Below are 16,306 nucleotides of genomic sequence, written 5' to 3'. Positions count from 1 at the left end.
GCCAAACAGAATGCTAATGCAATAATCAAAATGGAAGCAAGGTGTAATTTAAAAACTAATCAGTTTTAAGGTTGCACATATTTACTGAACTCCTAGGTCATAACAGTTATATGGATGGTGGGTCATGTAACCATAAATGTATTATTTCCCAAGTTATAAAATATGAATGTGGTATCTATGAAAATGAGAACTGGTGGAATGGGAAATAATAAAAAAGTATATATGATCCCTCTTGCATATATAAGATCTACAGGAATAAGTTTACATAAGATGGCATTTTGTGATAACTATGTGACAAAATCTTTCACTTTGTTATACCTAAGGTAAAAAATTTTTTAGATGCTCTGGTGATTTGGAGCTATGTACCCCAGAAAAACATGTTCTTAAACTTAATTAATTCCTATGGATGTGAAACCATTGTAAATAGGACATTTGATGAGGTTACTTCAGGTAAGGTGTGGCCCAACTCAATCATGATGGATCTTAATCCTATTCCTGGAGTCTTCAGCCAGCCCCAGAATGCCAGTTTTCCGGAAAACGTCTCCTGATGAGACCTTGATTTGGACTTCTCCTAGCCTGAAAACCACGAGCCAATGTATTTTCATGGTTTAAACCAATCCATTGCGAGAAACTAAAACAGATGCCAATTTTTGTTACCTGGATTTAAAACAGGTCTTTTTCCCAAACAACTAAATGACTTTTAAAAAAATGATTCCTCCCTCCCTCCCTCCCTTCCTTCTTTTCCCCCTCCTTGTTTGTGCTCACCGTCTGCTCTCCATGTCTGTTCAGTATGTGCTTTCTGTGTCTGCCCATCTTCCTTTTAGGAGGTACCAGGAATAGAACCCCCCCCCCCCCCCCGACCATGTGGGAGGGAGGCACCCAATTTCTTGGGCCACCTCCGTTCCCTGCTCTGTTGTGCCTCTCATTATGCTTTCCTTGATTCTCTTGTTGCGTCAGCCTACTGTGCCTGCCAGTAGTGTCACCTCACTGTCTTTTTTTTCCCCTAGGTTTTATTATTTCTCTCCCCTTCCCCCCATTGTCTGCTCTCTGTGACCATTTGCTGTGTGTTCTTCTGCATCCCTTTGCATTATCAGGCAGCAGTTGGAATCTGCGTCTCTTTTTTGTTGTGTCATCTTGCTGCGTCAGCTCTCCCTGCGTGTGGCACCACTCCTGGGGGGGCTACGCTTTTTTTTTTTTACACGCGGGCTGGCTCTCCTTGCTGGGTGCACACCTTGCACATGGGGCACCCCTACGCGGGGGCGTCCCTGTGTGGCATAGCACTCCTTGTGCACAGCAAAATTGCACATGGGCCAGCTTACCACACGGGTCAGGAGGCCCTGGGGATCAAAACCTGGACCCTCCATATGGTAGACGCACGCTCTATCAGTCGAGCTACGTCTGCTTCCCAGCTCACTGTCTGGCTTGTCTTCCTTAGGAGGCTCTGGAAACCAAACCCCGGTTCTATTATGGGTTAGGTGGGCGCCCAACTTCTTGAACCACATTTGCTTCCCCAACAACCTAAATGGCTTTCCATATTTAGGAAATTTAGATGGAGCTTCCAAAGGCTATTGAAGTTATGCTGAAAATTCAAGAGGCAGAGTCATTTCTCAGTAGGAAGGGACCAGACTACGATACAGAAAAAGATCCTGAGTGAATGGACTAGGAAAAGCATCAGGAGAAATCAGAATTCTAACTAACTTGACTGTGTTGGTAATCTCAGGTGTCCAGTTGGGTAACTGCGTGTGAGTAAACTTCACCTTTCCAGGCCTCCACTTCTTAATGTCCGGGATTGGAAAAGGGCTCCACTTTTAAAGGGGGATTAAAAAAAGGGCTTCTCTAAGAACCTTCAGTTCCTTCGCGGCCTCCTGGAGCACGTGTCCCACTCTGAGTGAGCTGCCACAGGCAAAGATTTGAGCCCCAGCGCGCTGGGTCTCGGGCGCCCCGCACTTTCACGGATACTGCACTTAACGCCCGAGTGGAGAAATTGCGCAACGGGAGCCAGGTCAAGGCAGCGGGCAGGAGAGGATAGGGGGAGCCAAGTCTACCCGGCCGCGGAGCGCCAGGCGTGGGGTCAAGACAACCGCTCCCGGAGGTCCGCAGAGGGACCACACCCCCGGCCCTTCTCGAAGCCCCTCTCCCAGAGGCCCCGCCCCTGCCGGCCACTTGCTGCGTCCCGATTGGCCGCTGCGGCGCGCAGGGCGCCGCGCTCCGCCCCCCGGCGCTCCTGCCTGGCGCCGCGCTCCGCCCCCCGGCGTTCCTGCCTGGCGCCGCGCTCCGCCCCCCGGCGCTCCTGCCTGGCGCCGCGCTCCGCCCCCCGGCGTTCCTGCCTGGCGCCGCGCTCCGCCCCCGGCGCTCCTGCCTGGCGCCGCGCTCCGCCCCCCGGCGTTCCGCCCCCCGGCGCTCCTGCCTGGCGCCGCGCTCCGCCCCCCGGCGCTCCGCCCCCCGGCGCTCCTGCCTGGCGCCGCGCTCCGCCCCCGGCGCTCCTGCCTGGCGCCGCGCTCCGCCCCCCGGAGCTCCGCCCCCCGGCGCTCCTGCCTGGCGCCGCGCTCCGCCCCCCGGCGTTCCTGCCTGGCGCCGCGCTCCGCCCCCGGCGCTCCTGCCTGGCGCCGCGCTCCGCCCCCCGGCGTTCCGCCCCCCGGCGCTCCTGCCTGGCGCCGCGCTCCGCCCCCCGGCGCTCCGCCCCCCGGCGTTCCTGCCTGGCGCCGCGCTCCGCCCCGCGGCGCTCCTGCCTGGCGCCGCGCTCCGCCCCCCGGCGCTCCTGCCTGGCGCCCCGCCCGCCTCCCGGCTCCCCCGGCTGAGGTGGGGCCGCAGGACGCCTGCCGGGTCGCCGCACCCGCCTCCTCCGCCGGGCGCTGGGGTCGGCGTGGGCGTCCGACGAAGCCCGGGTGAGTGCGGCCGGCAGGCCTCGGGTCCCCGGGAGACAAAAGGGGGTCGCGTCGGTCGCGCGCGCCCGAGGAGGCGCCCCCGGCGGCCCGGCCTGCGAGGCGAGGGGAGTCGGCACCGCCCGGCCCGGTCTCGCCCCCGAAGGTCCCGCGCGCGAGTCGGGGCCGCCGAGGCCTCGCTGCCCTCCCGTCGCGCTCCGTCGGGCTGCCGGTGGCCGTGGCGCGCCCGGGACCCCCGCAGCCGCGGGCCCAGGCCAGGCCGCGCCCCGCCCCGGGGCCCCGCGGTCTCGCCGTCTGCGCTCGCTTTCCTGAGAGGAAAGCCCGCGGGGCTTGATCTTCAGGACGCCCTACTGCAGCCCCAACTCCCCCTCTAAGGCCGGGACGAGCCATCTTGGGGGGGCGACTCAGTACTTCACCCCTCCGGTTGGCGCGGAACCGTTGCTAGGCGTATTGGCAGAATTTTGGGGGAGTTTTCTAAGTTCGTCCTTTTCAGGTACAAAAGAGAGGAGAGGAAATGATAAAGGGAACAAAATTATTTTGAGAATTAATACATGTAGAGTATCCTCTTAGATAAGTAGCAGAAGAAATTCACACTGGAAGTGGAAGTTGTAGGTAGGACCATTCTGGTTTTTAACTAATAAATTGGCTTCCGATTTAACAGTTGAACGTGCTTGCTTAATCCTTCCTGTGCGCGCTCCCTCCCCTTCTATGGGGGAAATTCAAGCTTCGGATTGGCGTGAATGTAGTCAACATTGTACCTCTCAGCCTTGAATTTCTCTCTTTCGAAGTGTCCCACTTCTTTCAAACTATTCACCTTGTGCTGTAAATTCCTTTCTTGATAATTCTAGAGGCTCTTACGGCCAGGGTTATCACATATCTTTTCCCCCCATCATCTCAGTACTTTGTCTTCTTTTCTTTCAAACCTGCATACGTAGCAAATGTTTTATATATATATATATACATATATATGAGCGATAATACGGTTGGAAGGCTTCTTGTTCTTAAAATGAAAATTGAAAATTATCTTGACTATTGATGCCATAGGAAAAGCAGGTTTAATTACAAGCAACATGAGGATGTAGTTTTACTTTTTCGGATACACAGCCTGTCCATCCCTCATTCTTTGCAACTAGGATTGCCGCAGGCTTAGTGGGCTGGTCTTTGCTGAATTCACTTCTGAAGTCCAAGGTATATAAATTATCTTATATTATCCTTATTTGCCTTTTTAAATGCTAAAAGTCTGATATATTCAGATTGTAGGAAAATTTGAACGTTACAGAAGACTACGTAAAAAATTCAAACAGCACAAAGTATATCAAAGTAAAAAGCTTGAATTCTTTGATTCTTCACTTTTCACTCTTTACATTCTCAATTCTACTCCCTGGGAGGGGAATCATATAATACTATTCCACAACTGACATAGTAATAGGATACATTTCCCTGTCAGTACACACGGTTCTACCTCATTTTAAAAATATCCCATTGTTTGGAAGTATCCTAGTAATTGGTCCCTTATTGATAGACGTTTTGATTGTTTCTGGATTTTAATCATTAATATCCTGTGCAAAAATCCTTTTGGCATTTGATCAGTAAGATACGTTTAAGGTGGATAATTGAAACAGATGATTGCACTTCATTATAGTTTCAGTGCTTGTGGTTGCTAAAACATGCTCCTAATCTTACTCCATTCCTGTGAGCGTGAACCCAGTGTAAATAGGAGCTTTGATGACTTTTATTAAGTGTGGCCCAACTAAGTCTGGTTGGTTCTTAATCCTTTTATTGGAGACCTTACAGAGAAAGCGACAGAGGGGAATGCATAGAAAGAAGCAAGAGCAGGAAGTGAAAAGGAACCTAGAAGAGAAAGGAGAAGGCACTGCAATGTGCTTTGCTCTGGCGGAAAGACCAAGGGCCCATGATTGCTATCAGCCAGCCTCAGAGCGCCACAGTCTTCAATTTTGGTCTTTTCTAGTCTCAAAACCGTGAGCCGGTAAATTGCTATTGTTTAAGCCAACACTTTGGATGGAATTTTTTTAGCAGCTGTGAACTAAAAAAACACTCTTCTTTTCCTTAAGGAATCTTTTTATAGCTTAAATATGCAATGGCTAAATCTATTTAATTCAATATATTTCTTAATTTGTGTGTCCTGTATTTAGAGACTGGATCAGAGAAAGTTTTGAGAACCATGTTAAGCAATGAGGAATTTATTAACCTTGTTACACTTAGTAGTGTTGACCTTAAGGTTATACTGACTCATTTGATTGGGTTGATAGGAATGAATAGAGAGGGCCTTTAGAAAAAGAAACTGAAAAGATGCATCTTGGTAATCCCCTTGACTATTCTCTGTGATATAAATGCATGTTCTTTTAAATAATTTTTTTAAAAATTGTGAAATGTATCTCAGGTACAAAACCATATACAGACCATACAAATAATTTAAAGAATGCCATTACACTGATTCCTGTTGTATCTACCATCCAGATTAAGAAACATATTCTTCCAGAGGTAATCTTTCTCCTGATTTTTATATTAATCTTTCTCTTGCTTTTGAAAGTTTTGCATGTATGCATAAATGTACATGTATACATATATACACACACACTCCTGTATCCTAAACAATATATTAATATATTTGGTTTTGAACTGAACAGTGTTAAAAATAAAATTGTCATACAAATAGCACGTTTCAAAGTTGTATTTATTGGAAGTACCACCAACAGTTGGTTCTTAGAGTATTTAAAAAACAGAAATTTATGTAGTCTGCAGAGAAAGGAATGTTTAAATAAATTTGTTAAGTTAAATATAATTGATTAATGTCCCACAGGGCAACAAAATCATAATACCTCTGGGATGAATTTCTCTACCATGTTATAAAATAATAACACCTTGTTAATTTCTGCAGTTAACCTCAAATCTTACAGGGCTGTAAACTATTTGCCTCTTTATTAGTAATGGCTTGTTCATCTGAGATAAAATTGTGTTTCCTAAGAGCATCAGATAAGGCCTATATAGATAGGCTTATTAGAAAATGCTCGAGCTTTCTAATTTGATTAAATTTGGTTTCATGTTAGTAAGCACAAGCCTGACAGTGTAAGGAAGGGAAAGTATTCTCACTCTTAGATGAAGGCTTCAGGAAATGATGAGCTGAACAGAACCTCTGGGTTATGATAAGGGCCCATTCTGCCGAGGTCAGCAGATCATGTTTTGAATGTTTCTCAGGACTCACTGCAGAGCATCTGGAGGGCTGTAGTGTGAACCAAGTACTGAAAGGACAGCAAAAGAATTGACGGAGTATGTTGCCCTGTACTTTAAGCTTTTAGCTTACCATCCTCAGTCTTTACAGTAAGTTAAAGCAGAAATCTTCTGTGGGGTGAAATGAATGAATGTACTGGTGTTAAACTAAATCAGTATACCATGAAGATCATGGCAAACCAAGCTGAGTACAGATAAGAATCTGGGCCAGGTTCATAGGGCATTCAGTCTTAAGGTTAAAAGGCTGCTAGAGCAGTGGGGATCAGTTAAGATATAGCCTTAACATGCCTGTATCCTGAGTTACACTGCTTCAGTCTGGACTGGTTATTTTCTGCCTGTGGGGCACAGCTGGATTCGAATCTCTAGTTGCGTTTTGCTGGATCTTTTCTATATCCTGTATTTTCTTTATTGATTTAGTGTCTGGCAGAGCTCAGTCTCCAATAGTTTCTTTTTTTTAAAGATTTATTTTTATTTACTTATTTATTCTCCCTCCCTTCCCCCATTTTGCGGTCGCTGTCTGCTCTCTGTGTTTGTTTGTTGTGTGCTTTGTCTTCTTTTTTAGGAGGCACTAGAAACCAAACCTGGGACCTCCCGTGTGGGAGAGAGGCACCCAAGGGCTTGAGCCACCTCTATTCCCCGCTTGTGTCATTGTGTCTCTTTATTGCATCATCTCATTGCGTCAGCTCATTGTCTTCCTTGTCTTCCTCAGGAGGTTCCAGGAACCAAACTGGGACCTCTCATGTGGTAGGTGGGTGCCCAACTTCCTGAGCCACATCCACTTCCCTCCAATAGCGTCTTTTTTTTTTTTTTTTTTAAGATTAATTTATTTCTTTCCCCCTCTCCCCCATTGTTTGCACTCACTGTCTGCTCATCTTTTTAGGAGGCACCGGGAACCGAACCCAGGGCGTCTCATGTGGGAGGGAGGTGCCTGATTGCTTGAGCCACCTCTGCTCCTTGCTTTGTTGTGTCTCTCATTGTGTTTCCTCACTGTGTCTCTTGGTTGCATCATCCTGTTGTGTCAGCTCACCGTGCCAGCCCATTGCATCAGCTTGCTGTCTTGCTCATCTTCTTTAGAAGGCACTGGGAACCAAACCTGGGACCGCCCATGTGGTAGGTAGGTACCCAATTGTTTGAACTACATCCAATTTCCCCAATAACTTCTTGACAGGAAGAGTTATACTCTTTGGAGACGTTGTATGCCTGAAAGTATTTTGATTCTGTTCTCATACTTGATGGATAAAAAATTTTTTTTGTTCACTTTACTATTATTATTATTTTTGTGGCCACATATACAACATAGCATTTTATATTTTAATCACTTTCAAGGGTACAATTTGGTGGTGGTAATTACCTTCATAGTGTTGTGCTACCATTATCAACATTTATTACCGAAGTTTTTCACCCCAAACAGCAGTTCTGTACCATTACACATTGACTCTTAATGGAAATAGAATTTTGGTTGGAAATAATTTTGAAGTTATTGCTTCATTGTCTTGCTTCCAGTATTGCTGTTGAGAGAATTCTAGGTGATTATGATTCCTGATCCTTTGTATGTGACCTGTTTTTTTGTCTTTGCAAGCTTGTAGAATCTATGCTTTGACCCCAGTGTTTTGAAATTTAAAAGGATGTGTCTTAGTGTGGATGGATTTTTATCCATTGAGTACTCATTGTGTCCTTTTTATTTTGTAGTAATTTTGAACTTATAGGAAATTGAAAAAATAATACAGAAACAATATTAGAATTCCAGTGTACCCCCCATCCAGATCCTCAGATGTACCAGCATATTGCTGTATTTGTCATATCTTAACTATTTTCTATACATTTGAGAGTAGGTTGCATAGATCATGCTCTTTAACACTTAACACTTCCGTGTACATTTCCTGAGAACAAGTATACTCGCTTCCGAAAGCACATTAAGACAGCTGTCAAATTCAAGAAATTTAACGTAAATATAAGGCATACTGTCCGTATTCCATTTTTTCAGTTTTCCCAATAATGTCCTTTTGAGCATTTTCCCTCAGTTATTAGATCTAGTCCAATATGTATTGCATTTAATTGTCATTGTGTCTTTAGTCTCTCTCTCTCTTCTAATCGTAGAAACATATATACAAAATAAATTTCCTTTCTCAACCTCTCCCAAACATAAAACTTGTGGCATCAGTTACATTCACAGTGTTGTTTTACTATCATCACCAAACATTACCAAAACTTTTCCTTCACCCCGATACAGCCTTTATGTATTAACTCCCCATTTCCCTCCCTCCACCCCTGTGTACTCAAATACTTTCTTTCTCTGTGAAATTTTAAGTGAGGCTCCCTGGTACATGACACATTGCTTCTTTCTTGCTGCTTTCAGGATTCTCTTTTTGCCTTTGGCATTTAAAAGCTTTATTATAATGTGTCTATGTATGAATATCTTTGAGATTATCCTGTTAGGAGTTTGTTGGGCTTCTTGGATGTATATATTCATGTCTTTCATTAAATGTGGGAAGTTTTCAGCCATTATTTCCTCTAATATTCTTTCTGCCCCTTTCTCTTTTCTCATTCTGAGATTACCAAATGTGTAAATTGGTATGCTTAATGATTTCCACAGGTCTCACAGGTGCTCTGTTCACTTTCGTTCATTCTTTTTCTTTCTCCTCTTCAATTTGAATAATTTCAACTGTCTTTTATCTTCACATTCACTGATTCTTTTTTCTGACAGCCCCAATCTGTTGTTAAACCCCGCCTAGGGAATTTTTCACTTAATTTATTGCAGTCTTCCGTTCTAGTATTTCTATTTCATTCCTTTTTATGATTTCTCTCTCTTTGTTTAAATTCTCATTTTGTTCATATAGTTTTCCTGATACCCTTTAGTCCTTCGTCCATATTTTCATTTAGCTCTTTATGCATATTTATGACCATTTTAAAAAAGTCTTTGTGTCCAAAATCTGGTCTTTATTGATTGTTTCTGATGGTTTATCTTGCTTCTTTGGATAGACCATTGTTTCCTGTTTCTTTGTTTGTCTTGCAATCTTTTATTGCACATTGGACTTTTTTTTTCCTTATTTTTTTCTTGCCTTCCCCTCTCCCCCGCCCTTGCTGTTTTTTTGCTGTCTGTGTCCATTTGCTGTATGATCTATATCTATTTCTATTTTTGTCTTCTTGTCTTTCTGATCTAGGATTCACTGGGATTTGATCCTGGGGACCTCTGTAGAGAGAGGTTCCCTGTCAATTGTGCCACCTCAGTTTCTGGTCTCTGGTGCACTTCACCTTGTCTTTCTCCTTCATCTCTCTTTTGTTGTGTTATCATCTTGCTGCGTGACTCACTTGTGTGGGCACTGGATCACTGTGCGGGCACTCACGTGGGCACTCAGCTCACTGCGTGGGCACTCGTGTGGGCACTTGGCTTGCCACACTGGCACTTGTGTGGGTACTTGGCTTGCCATGCAGGCACTCAGCTCACCGCGTGGGCACTTGGCTCACTGTGCAGGCACTTGGCTCTCCATGTGGGCACTAGCTTGCTGTGCAGGCATGCTTTCTCTTCTTCTTTTTCACCAGGAGGCCCCAGGGATCGAACCCAGGTCCTCCCATGTGGTAGGCAGAGGCCTTATCACTTGAGCCACATCTTCCCACACTGGACATTTTAATATTTTAATGTGTTAACGTTGGAATTTAAGCTTGTATCCATCCAGTGTTTTGACAGAGATACCCTTGAGTGCCAGGAGCTAACAGCAACAACAAAAAGCCAAAAATACATTTCACATTCTTCGCAGATGGGCTCTGTGTTGGCTGGTGCTTTCTAGAGTTGGTAATCTTAATAATGAACCCGAAGAACAGCCTAAGGTGAAAGTGTAGGATCCTCTCCATTCTTTTCTGAGCATGTGTCCTGGACATGTGCTCATGGCCTTAGGAATTCCCCTATTTGCCCTGCTCTGAATGCTCCTCTTCCCCTTGGGAAATCGTTTTTCCTCCTGTGCTCTGTTGTGTATCTTAAAACTTGTAATCCTTTCTCTAGGTCACTGCAGAGAGAAGGATTTTAAGGAATAATGTGTTTGAATATATTGTTACAGCAAAAGTTTCCTCATTTTGCCCTGGCTGTTCTCTCTGATGTTCTTCGCCCAGGTATCTGTGTTCGGAAGAGAAGATCATGAATTCAGGTTTGGACATGTTGATTTTGAGGTGACTTTGAGACAGCCAGGAGCTGTCAGGCAGGTAATTGGATATGTAGATCTGGGTCTGGATATTTAAATTTCTAAATGAACTGCATATAGAAACAGTGGAGGGAAAATTCACCAAATAATTCACATTTTGAATAAAAAGATGTTAACTAGGATATTCCTGGGGGAAGTAATGTTATAAAATTAAAGTCTCTTTAAAAATCTATGTTCTTATTCTTTGCTTTGATTTTAGATTGACATCTTACCAAAATGACTGGTATTTACCAAATTTCATTCTAGCTGTTACATGATTTACAATTCAGAAAGCAACATTCTCTGAGATGAATATGTAAAGTATCTTTTCCAAAAGTACGTAAATCTCTGAATAATTCATTCTGTTAGATTTTAAGGCCTATAAAATATTCATCCTGAGTGCCTAGAAATCAGGTTTCTGGCTAACCCAAGAAGAACTGCATTGGGTAGACTCCTTTGGCAAGATTTGAATCACCAGTAATCACTAAGGTAGACAGACCTCTTTGGACTGCTTCTATTTCTAATGATCACAGCATTCTTCTAAATTTGGGCTATTTCTCTTCCATCTTGTTCTTCTCGCTTTCTTCACTGCAGGCAGTGGAATGATAACTTCTGCCCCATGAATTCCAAAATGAGAGAAATGCAGTGAAACTATAATGTTGGGCAGCAGTCGTGTAATTGTCATGAATACAGCTTTTGGAATCAGACCTGAACTTCAGTGAATATTGGCTGTTCTTCTTGCTAGCTGTGTGACCTTGGGCAAGCTGCCTATCCTGTGAACCTTTTCAGTAATGTAGAGATAATAATAGTTAACTGCCTTAGTTTTTGTGAGCATTGAATGGATAAGCCTTTGAAGAGTCTAGTACCTATAAGCACCCAAAACTAATTGTAGTAGTTGTAGTAGGGAAGTTGTAGATTTTGTTTTTGTTTCATTGGAGACAACTTTTTTTGTTCTGGCTAAGTAGATCTCTAATACCTTAAATGATCTTTGTCTTTTATATTTTGTTAATCTACTGATATTTTTGCAGTAGATTTTTAAAAATTATACAAATTGCAATTGTTTTTAAAAGTGGTAATTGATTTTTCTTCTAGCTTTTAAATTAAATCCCTTGATGATGAAGTCTAAATTTGATTAATGTTTATTTTCCCCACAGTACCTTGCTCATAAGAGATCTCTGTAAATATTCAATGCATGCTCTAGAGGAGTTCTGTGCTGATTGAATACCATCATATGTAGGTATGCTCTAATGCTTGGCACAAGTAATTCAAGGAAGTAAGGAATCAGACAAGATCACTGAATCAATTCTCAGTCCTCTTCTGTGTTTTCTCCCTGAGATAGCACTTAATTACTGAGAACCTGCAAATCTGTATTTTCAGCTGTCTACTGTACATCTTTACCTGATTGTCCTTCAGTTAATATCAAATACAGTATGTTCAGATGACTCTCCCTTCCCATTCTCTCTTTCAGCAGTCCCTGTTTTGGTTAAAGTTCTCTGACTAGCCATCTGGCACCCAACCTAGTAATTAGTAGTCATTCTTAGTGCCTCTCTGCCTATTGACAATACCTCTGTAATATTTCTCAAATAAAACCCTTTCTTTTTAGTTGTTCCTGAAACGGCCTCAATTTACATCCTTATTGTCTCCCTGTCTAGAGTGAGGGCAGGCATCTCTTTAATACTCCTCTTTTTTTTTTTATTTAAAAAATTTTTTATTGAAAGTGTATCATTCATATATGAGCATACATAAATAGTAATTGTATAGTAAAAGTTCTGAACTTAAAAAACATACATGTCTTTCGTTATGCAGTGCTCCCATACATCACCCCACCACTAACACCTTGCGTTGTTGTGAAACATTTAATACTCCTATTTATTTTCTCCTCCCCAGGGCTACTGCCAGAATTATCTTTCTAAATCACAGATTTGGTCCTCTCACTTCCTTGCTTACAAATCTCTGGCGATTTCATTGCTTAGAGCAGTGGTGAGCAAACTATGACCAGTGAGCCAAGTCTGGCATGCTGCTAGTTTGGTAAATTAAGTTTGATTGGAGTACAGCGATACTCATATAAGTATTGTCTTTTTTTTTCCCCCATGTAAGTATTATCTGAGGTTGCTTTCACACTTTGATGAGAGAGTTCAGTATTGTGACAGAGATCATATAGCCTGCAAAACCTAAAATGTATACCGTTTGGTTCTTTTTTTTTTTTTTTTAAAGATTTATTTATTTAATTTCCCCCCCTCCCCTTGTTGTCTGTTCTTGGTGTCTATTTGCTGTGTCTTGTTTCTTTGTCCGCTTCTGTTGTTGTCAGCGGCACGGGAAGTGTGGGCGGCGCCATTCCTGGGCAGGCTGCACTTTCTTTTCACGCTGGACGGCTCTCCTTATGGGTGCACTCCTTGCGCGTGGGGCTCCCCCACGCGAGGGACACCCTCGTGTGGCACGGCACTCCTTGCGCGCATCAGCGCTGCGCATGGCCAGCTCCACACGGGTTAAGGAGGTCCGGGGTTTGAACCGTGGACCTCCCATGTGGTAGACGGACGCCCTAACCACTGGGCCAAAGTCCGTTTCCCACCGTTTGGTTCTTTACAGAAAAGGTTTGCCAAAGCCTGGCTTAGAGAATAAAGTTTAACTTGAGTAAGTGGAAAATCCTTCATGATCTTGTCCCAAACAAGGTAATCACCATCACTATGAATAAACTCTACCCTGTTCTTTTCTGGGCCTACATTAATTACTTTGCATATTCCTTCTTTTTCATTTACCAGATCCTTATTTATGCTTTAAAACCCAGCTCACTTTGTCCTTCCTCAGTCTAACCTTCTTTAACTCTTTCAGGCAAGTAGTATCCTTTAACAGTTTTTTAAAAAAACAATGTTTCTGTTATAGCACTTTCATATTGTAATACAATTATTTATTCTTCTGACACTCTCCCAACCTAGACTGTTCTCCACAAGGTTTGTCTTAACCATTTTTGTATGCTGATGTCCAAAAATAGCAGTTCTTAACAACTAGTGGGGAGGTAAATGAACAAACAATAGTTCGGACTCTGGTGCCTATGAAGATTGCTCAGACAATGCTTGTATGTTGAAATACAAGTGGCCCTTGGTTTCCTAAACTGAATTTTTGGAAATGAAATTGTGATAGTTGAATCACTTAAATTCATATTTCCTTTTAGAAAGTATTGTCTCTCTTAGTAGTAGGAATAATTGCTATCTATTATACTTGTGACTTGTGGTTCAGATCAATAATCCATTAGTCCAGTTCAATAACATTGTTTTTTTGTTTGTTTGTTGTTGTTATTGTTTTAATTGTACATGGGTCAGTTTTGTGGGAGAACTTCCTAATAATTCCTTGACTTCAAAAACATCTTTTTAAGTTTATTGAAAGCAGTCACGGACATAATGCAAGTACAAGAGGTTTCTCAATAGGCAAGAAGAATTAATAAGTTCATTTTGTCACAGACATATCACAGTGTACAAGAGATTTCTCAACAGGCAAGAAGAATTAAGTTCATTTTGTCAATCACAATAACTTTTCAGAACCTTGTATTTTTAAAGTAATTCATGCACAACACAGAAAATATTGAAAAGATTCAAACAAAAGCAAAACAAACAAATGATTCCTCCATCTACACATATAATATTATGAAAGTGCTAGTTTTTGTCCTTCCAGTTATGTACATATACAATAAATTAAATTTTTTTTAATCTTGGTAACATATATATAACAATTTCCCATTTTAATCATTAAAAATTTTTTTTTAAAAATTTTTTATGCCCCTCCCCCCCCGTTGTCTGTTCTCTGTGTCCATTCACCATTCACTGTGTGTTCTTCTGTGTCTGCTTGCATTCTTGTCAGCAGCACCGGGAATCTGTGTCATTTTGTTGTGTCATCTTGCTGTGTTAGCTATCCGTGTGTGTGGCGCCACTCCTGGGCAAGCTGTGCTTTTTTCGCTCAGGGTGGATCTCTTTGCGGGGGCACATTTCTTGTGCGTGGGGCTCCCCTTTGCAGGGGACACCCCTGTGTGGCACGGCACTCCTTGCGTGCATCAGCACTGCATGTGGGCCAGCTTATCACACAGGTCAGGAGGCCCTGGGGTTGAACCCTGGACCTCCCATATGGTAGGCGGATGCTCTGTCAGTTGAGCCAAATCCACTTCGCTTATTTTAATAATTTTTAAGATATTAATTACATTCACAATGTCATGCTAACATCACCACCATCCATTGCCACAACTTTACCATTATCCTAAACAGAAATTTTGTACCAATTAAGCTTTTTTCCTTTGTTTCTTTTTCTTTTCTTTTTTTTAAAATGTAGGTTTATAGAAAAATCATGTGTAAAATACAGAGTTCCCATATACTACTCTATTATAAGCATCTTATATTAGTGTGGTACATTTGTTACAATTCATGAAAGAACATTTTTATAACTTATTAACTAGTCTGTCATTAACAATAGGTTCACTGTATTATATAGTGTTACGTGTTTTTTTAGTCTAATAACATATACAACCTAAAATCTCTCCTTTTAACCACATTCAGTTATATAATTCAGTGCTGTTAATTACATTCACAAGGTTGTGCTACCATCACCACCATCCATTACCAAAACTTTATAATCAACCCAAATAGAAACTATACAATTTAAGCTTTAGTTGCCCATTCCCTAGCCTTCCCCAATCACTGGTAACCAGTGTTCTAGTTTCTTACTCTTTTAGTTTGCTTTCTAATTATTTCATGTCAGTGAGATCATACAGTATTTGTCCCTTTATATCTGGCTTATTTCACTCAACATAATGTCTTCAAGGTTCATCCATATAGTAAATTATTTTTACTGAAAAGGAAATAATGCTGTAGATACAGCTTTTTTTCACTTTATATTAGTTGTTACTATTATGCCATTAAATGTTTTTTCAGAAATAAGCTTTAAAATATCTGTAGTAAGTAAATTAGTTTACGTAAGCATGTATTATATTATTGTTATTTTTTGGAGGTCCTGAGGCTGGGGATTGAACCCTGGACCTTGTATGTGAGAAGCCAGTGTGCCACCACCGAGCTACATCAGCTCCCCTACTCTATTAGTGAATGTTTAGATTTTATTTTACTAAAGTACACTTTACCTCCATTAGGTCTCCAAAGGCCTGTAATCTTATATCAAATATAGTATGTTTCCATTTTTAAGCCAGGAAGCCAGTGTCAATATTGTCAGTTTCCATTTAAATCAAGACTGTCATGATAAATATGCTTATACCTTGGTAAATATCTCTAATAAAATCCTTATTAAAGTTGATCTTCCCAGTTGAGAGTGCTAGTTCTTAGTTTTCTAGTCCTTTCCCCTCACTGTTCATCTTTCTCCTAAATGTTTACCATAATGGGGTGGTTTTGGTTTGAAGCTCTGTATACCCTAGAGAAATATGTTCTTAAATCGAATCCATTCCTGTGGTGTGAACTCATTATAAGTAGGACCTTTCGATGAGGTTATTTGAGTTAAGGTATGGTCCAGCCCAATCAGGATGGGCCTTAGTCCTGTTACTAGAGTCCCTTATAAGCAGAATGAAATACAGAGAGAGCCATGGGAAGCAAGAAGCTGAAATGGAACCCTGAAGAGGAGGTAGAGACCAGGAGACGCTGCCATGTACCTTGCCATGTCACAAGCGAAGGACTAAGAATCACTGGCATCCAGCCCCAGAACACCAGTCTTTGATAAGAGAACATCACCTTCGTGATGCCTTGATTTGGACTTTTTCCCAGCCTCAAACTATGAGTGAATAAATTCTCATTTATTAGCCCACCCCATTTTGTGGTATTTGCTTGAGTAGCCTAGGATACTAAAACATGTAATAACTGGGCTCTTGGTGTCTTGACCCCTTTTCTTAAAATTCCTCAGTTGGTTTCCCATTACAACTCAGTGAATTGTATATCCTTCATCCTTCATGGGGTCACCGTTAATCATTAATATGTTTTGGTTTCTATCTGTCTTTTCAATTTTATTCCAAGCCACTTGTTC

General features: G+C 42.3%; 1 protein-coding gene across 1 annotated transcript in view; it reads left to right on the top strand.

Moving 5' to 3' along the window:
- Positions 1-2,670: 2,670 nt before the first annotated feature.
- The window catches only part of TMEM50B (transmembrane protein 50B), a 43,965-nt gene continuing 30,329 nt past the window's right edge, over positions 2,671-16,306 (top strand). The window contains exon 1 of the mRNA XM_004474511.4: positions 2,671-2,885. The gene's annotated coding sequence lies outside the window, so the exon portion shown is untranslated. The remainder of the gene's footprint in view (positions 2,886-16,306) is intronic.

This window comes from Dasypus novemcinctus, chromosome 4 (genome assembly GCF_030445035.2).
Source record: "Dasypus novemcinctus isolate mDasNov1 chromosome 4, mDasNov1.1.hap2, whole genome shotgun sequence".
NCBI classification, from domain to species: domain Eukaryota; kingdom Metazoa; phylum Chordata; class Mammalia; order Cingulata; family Dasypodidae; genus Dasypus; species Dasypus novemcinctus.
This window is presented reverse-complemented; position numbering and strand designations above follow the sequence as displayed.